This window comes from Culicoides brevitarsis, chromosome 3 (genome assembly GCF_036172545.1).
Source record: "Culicoides brevitarsis isolate CSIRO-B50_1 chromosome 3, AGI_CSIRO_Cbre_v1, whole genome shotgun sequence".
Lineage (NCBI taxonomy): Eukaryota > Metazoa > Arthropoda > Insecta > Diptera > Ceratopogonidae > Culicoides > Culicoides brevitarsis.
The window spans coordinates 8,145,106-8,151,653 of NC_087087.1; positions in this window are offsets into that span (position 1 = coordinate 8,145,106).

Sequence of the window (6,548 nt, forward strand, 5' to 3'; positions counted from 1 at the left end):
AAAACGCCCCAAAAAAGACAAAATGAGTTATATACTTTCTTGCATTTTTTATTCTTTTTAAGAAAAATATAAGCCCCATTGTATCTCTTAAGACTTTTTGAAATGGAGCATTTCATGGATCTTAAATTAAAAAAAAAAAATTATTTCCTAAATAAATTATAAAAAAAAATAATTACTTAGGAAATAATTTTTTCTCAATAAGACCCATGAATGGTTGAATTTTTCTCCATTATTGTCTTAAAAGTTAGAGCCTTCATGGTAATTTTTTCTAAAAGAGCATACAAGAGGATCATTTTCTTTAAATCCAACTTTTAAAATGTTCAAAGTCAATCAAAAACCTCCCTCAATGAGTCCTTTTAGTATTAAATTTAAATTAAATTTATGAATGTCATTCCATAGAAAAAGCCTCATATAATTTTTTTTTCTTTTAAATTCAAAACAATTGACCAATATATATTTGTAAGAATAAAAAAAAACGAAGATAAAAGCTTCCGCTATCATAATTCTGATATCTCCGATAGATAACTCTCTCTATTCCTCGTTTTTTTTTCATTCTTTACTTTTTGAGGAGTTGCTTCAATTAATCACTGATTGTCGTTTAATTCTCTTTTCTTGTTGCTACTGTTTTGTTTTTGCATTTTTTGCTTTTATCGCAAAACGAAATATGAATGCTCCCTTCGCAACTTTTAATAATAATATTAACAAGGAACAGCAGCGACGAACGAAAGAATAAGAGATATTCTTCAATCAGAAGCCGATGCAAATGATTTGATTCGATTTTGCTTGTCTTTGTAATAATTCTTTTTGCATGCAGATTTTGTGGTGTATTTAAATGAGGTTCTTTCGCGAAAAGCAAGCAAGCAAAAAAAAAAGCAGAAACGAAACAATTGACAATGAAACAATCGGATAAATTTCTGTGTTGTTGTTTGATTAAGAAGGCAAAAAAAATGCAGAAGACGATCTCTTTTGCATGAGTGCAACCTAATATTTCTTAGTTTGTTCCATATGTCTTCTTATAAAATTTGCTGCAAGCTTCATCCCAGTTGATTGTGTAGTATCCCTTTTATGTCTGCGAAAGATGAAGATTTATGTGAGTTGTATTTACCAGTCATTGTTATCGTCTTGCTGGCTATCGTTTTTTTTTCCTTGTTTTTGTTTGTGAATTGCCATTTTAATGCTGACTCGCTACCGTTTTACACAATAATGCATCAAGTTGAACGACGACGACCAACAGACGTACTGATGTCGCTTTGGTATGTAACAATCAATGTTAAATGCCGCCTTTTAATATAATGACAACGAGCAAACAACAACGAGTCGTCTCTTTTTCTCGAGAAGAAACTACAAAAAAAAGTGTATGAAATTTAAACGAATGGCTTCAAACGAACAATGGACATTGTAATGATGGAAAACTATGTGTGTGTGTGTGTGGAGAATGGGATCCAAAAGAATGATTAAGAAGGATGCTTTATTGGATGGAAAAGAGACACTGTGAGACAATTTTGGAACGAAACTTGATTCTTGGATTTAAAGAAAAAAAAATTGAATAAAATTGAAACTGAAAAAAAAATTTTTCTTTGACACAGTTTTGATTTGAAAACTAAATCAAGAACAAAACTGTGTCAAAAACTGTGTCAAATCCATTTTTGTCAAATCTTGCTCCAAATGGATAAAAATTTGTCAAAGGGCTCTAATTTATCATTTTTAATCATTTTATAACTCAAAACTGCAAAAAAAATTAAACTGAAAAATTTTTTTTCTTTGACACAGTTTTGATTTGAAAACTAAATCAAGAGCAAAACTGTGTCAAAAACTATCAGCAATTTTTGTCAAATCTTGCTCCAAATGGATAAAAATTTGTCAGATGGCTCTAATTTATCATTTTTAATCATTTTATAACTCAAAACTGCAAAAAAATTGAAACTGAAAAATTTTTTTTTCTTTGACACAGTTTTGATTTGAAAACTAAATCAAGAACAAAACTGTGTCAAAAACTATGTCAAAAACTGTGTCAAAGCAATTTTTGTCAAATCTTGCTCCAAATGGATAAAAATTTGTCAGAGGGCTCTAATTTATCATTTTTAATCATTTTATAACTCAAAACTGCAAAAAAATTGAAACTGAAAAATTTTTTTTTCTTTGACACAGTTTTGATTTGAAAACTAAATCAAGAACAAAACTGTGTCAAAAACTATGTCAAAAACTGTGTCAAAGCAATTTTTGTCAAATCTTGCTCTAAATGGATAAAAATTTGTCAGAGGGCTCTAATTTATCATTTTTAATCATTTTATAACTCAAAACTGCAAAAAAATTGAAACTGAAAAATTTTTTTTTCTTTGACACAGTTTTGATTTGAAAACTAAATCAAGAACAAAACTGTGTCAAAAACTATGTCAAAAACTGTGTCAAAGCAATTTTTGTCAAATTTTGCTCTAAATGGATAAAAATTTGTCAGAGGGCTCTAATTTATCATTTTTAATCATTTTATAACTCAAAACTGCCAAAAAATTGAAACTGAAAAAAAATTTTTTTTCTTTGACACAGTTTTGATTTGAAAACTAAATCAAGAACAAAACTGTGTCAAAAACTATGTCAAAAACTGTGTCAAAGCAATTTTTGTCAAATTTTGCTCTAAATGGATAAAAATTTGTCAGAGGGCTCTAATTTATCATTTTTAATCATTTTATAACTCAAAACTGCCAAAAAATTGAAACTGAAAAAAAATTTGTTTTTTTTCTTTGACACAGTTTTGATTTGAAAACTAAATCAAGAACAAAACTGTGTCAAAAACTATGTCAAAAACTGTGTCAAAGCAATTTTTGTCAAATCTTGCTCTAAATGGATAAAAATTTGTCAGAGGGCTCTAATTTATCATTTTTAATCATTTTATAACTCAAAACTGCAAAAAAATTGAAACTGAAAAATTTTTTTTTCTTTGACACAGTTTTGATTTGAAAACTAAATCAAGAACAAAACTGTGTCAAAAACTATGTCAAAAACTGTGTCAAAGCAATTTTTGTCAAATTTTGCTCTAAATGGATAAAAATTTGTCAGAGGGCTCTAATTTATCATTTTTAATCATTTTATAACTCAAAACTGCAAAAAAATTGAAACTGAAAAAAATTTTTTTCTTTGACACAGTTTTGATTTGAAAACTAAATCAAGAACAAAACTGTGTCAAAAACTATGTCAAAAACTGTGTCAAAGCAATTTTTGTCAAATTTTGCTCTAAATGGATAAAAATTTGTCAGAGGGCTCTAATTTATCATTTTTAATCATTTTATAACTCAAAATTTTAAATAAAATTTCGATACTCAAACATCTTACAGTGCAACCGGCTTTGTTCTTTCTTTCTTTTTGAACGTGAATGGCAAGTTGACAGTCATAAATTTTATGTTTAGCATCTCATTTGCGTATTTATTTGCTTGTTCCTGATATTTTTTTGATAAAGAAATTCTGAAAAGAGAAAATTTTTAAAAATTTTAATAAAAATTTGATTATAAAAAAACTTAAAATCGTACAACTGTCAGTAATTTAAATGAAAATTTACTAATTACAGCGCAATGAGTGGAAAGTAGAGTAACTATTTTTGTATAAAAAGTGTATATGAAAATGTATATGAAGTGTATAAAAAAATTTAAAGTCATGAAAAAATGAAAACGTTTCAATTGAATACTCACAAAGGCGTTTTTGTGCAAATTTTGATGGATTTCTTCAATAAGACGTTGAAATTTATGATTTTTTTGAAATTTTTTTTTTACCTCAAATCTTATTCTTCCTTCACTCAACAATTTTTTCAACTTCCCAACTCATCATGAACAACAATAAAAGAAAATCTTTTTAAAAAACTCCAATCAAGAAAAAACAAACCATTTTAAATTATTTCTTATCGCTTCAATAATAAGCCAGCCATGCCAGTTTCCAAGCAATTTCGAAGTAAATTGAGGGCTCGAGGCATTTTTTCGTCGTCGTCTTCTTTTTTTCGCTGCATGCATGAATGAATGGCCTCTTCTTCTGGTTTTTTTTAGTTGATGAACTGCTTCTTCCTCGTCTTGTTCTCTCGCTTTGGTGAAGAAGAACCATCATTCTCGTTATTTTTTTGTTGTTGTTGTTTGTTGTAATAATAAGCGAGGAAATTATATGATGGGTAATGAAGGTAAACGCCCCTTTCGATTCGTAATTATTGGTTTCACATTGCGATGCGATTCCTTTTGCGGGTGTAAAGTTGTTGTTTTTGTGAAGAGAGACACGTCAAAGATTTTTTTTGTTTTACCGGTGATATGATTTTGACAAGTGGTTAACTTTCTGAAAGAAATTTTGAGTTTTAAAGAACTTGGAAGAAAATTCTTAATAAATTTTGGTCTCTTAAAACTTTCAAACCTTCAAGTCTTTATATTTGAGATACAAAAAAAAGTTAAAGTGTCAGTTTTCTGTCGTTAATTATTTTGCACTTATATATTTTTTTTTAAATTGACGAAAAGAATGACGTTGACTGATGCATATCAATTTGCTTAAAAATTTAAATTAAAAATTACTTTTATAAGTAAAATTGACAATCGAATATTTCGTTAATTGAAAGTAAATTTTTAAGAGCATTTCATATCTTATATATGCGACTTTTTGATTTTTGCTGCTTTTTAAAAATTGCTAAAATTATCTTAAAATTAAATAAAAAAAAAATAAATAAATAAAAATAAATAAATAAATAAAATTAAATAAATAAAATAAAAATTACAATAAAATATTTTTTTAATTTTTTTTAAAAATGTTTATTTTTTTTAATATTTTTTTTGTATACAAATTGCTCGAAATTAAATTTGTAAAACCTTTTAGGTTAAAAAATTCACAGGCAAATTAAATAAATTATTTTTTTAAGAAATTAAATTAATTTTTTTTCTCCTTTTTATAACATAAAAACAAGGATGATAAAAATTAATAAATTCCATGAGAAAAATTATTTTTTTTAAACAATTCTTATTTTAATAAAATTATCTTTATTTAAATATTTTTTTTTAAAGTTTAAAATTTAAAAAGTTTTTGAGTTTTTTTTTGCCCCCCCATTTTTAAAAAAAAATTTTACATAAACTATTATTCATTTCAAAAATTAAATTATTATTTTTAATTATTTTCTAATTTATATTTAAATTTAATTTAAATTAATTTAATTTGGTACTACAATTAAATTAATTTTAAATTATTTTTTATAATAATTTTTTTAAATCATCAAATTTTATTTTTTTTATTTAAATTTTTAAAAATTTTTTAAAACAATTTTTTTTTTAAATTATCAAATAATTATTTTTTTTAATTTAAATTTTAATTATTTTTTATTAAAGAGTTTAAAAAAAATAAATAAAGGCAAGGAGAAAGGAATTTAAATTTTTAATATTTTTTTTAAATTATTTTTTTTATTATTTTATTTTATTTTTTTTTATTTTTATAATTTTTTAATATTTTTTATTTTTTAAATATTTTAATTTTTATCTAAAAAATTTAAAAAATAGTTATAAATAAAAAATTTCCTCATAGTAAAGAAAATAAATAAAAACTTTTCAAGTATCCAGAAAAAAAAACCGTCAAAACAACAAACAACAAAAAATCGCAACATTTCCTGCTACACTTTTTTCTCCTTTGATTCTTGCCGCACCGCGCACTTAGCTTTCCACAAGTACAAAAGCTGGGCAACAAAAACATTACACTTGATTTCTCTGTTTTTTTTTCGTTGCTGTTGTTTTGTTTTGTCTTGCCCCGCGTTGTAAAATGGCATATTTAACATTTTAAATGTTATAATAATGCGCCGTTTTTATTACAATTTTTGTGTTGTTTTTTGTCTTTTCCGCGACGAGTAAAACGACTTGCAACATTATTAAAATATAAAACGAAAAAAAAAATCGTTATGTTTATGCAAAAAAGGTAAAAAAAATCGATGCAATAAAAGGTAAAGGAGAGCAGCATAACGTTGCAATATAATAATAAAAATAATAATAAAATGCAGTTTGTATTGTTTTTTTTTTGGCCTCATGCGACTCGACTAGCACAGATCTATAAGAAGAAAAAGCGCGGCAACACACTCACATAAATTATTGAATAAATGCTTTGTGTGTCTTTTTTGACATTGCCTACGACGACGACGACGACGAAGAATCGGCTTTCTTGCGGCAAATCAAAAATTTAATTGAATTGCATACGGAATCGGAGTTGAAAAAGGAGTGCAGCAACGAGACATGAGACGGAATAATTATTTTTTGTTGGTTATTCATTGTTTCGCCTTCGAACAAATGAATGAACGAAAAAAAAAATTGAAGTCTTTCTAACGTTGAAGAACTTTTTTTCTTGCATTAAATTAAAAAAAAAAATAAAAACAATTGAATTGGATCGAAAAATAAAATGGTTGCGATGCAAAACGCGAAACATGTGATAAAAAAAAATTACAAACAGAAGCCCGAATTTCATTTGCATTACACCTGTCCGACCATTTCAAGGCAAGAACATTATTAACATGGAGTTGGAACATGAGCAAACAACGTTCTTGACCACATCCTGCGTGT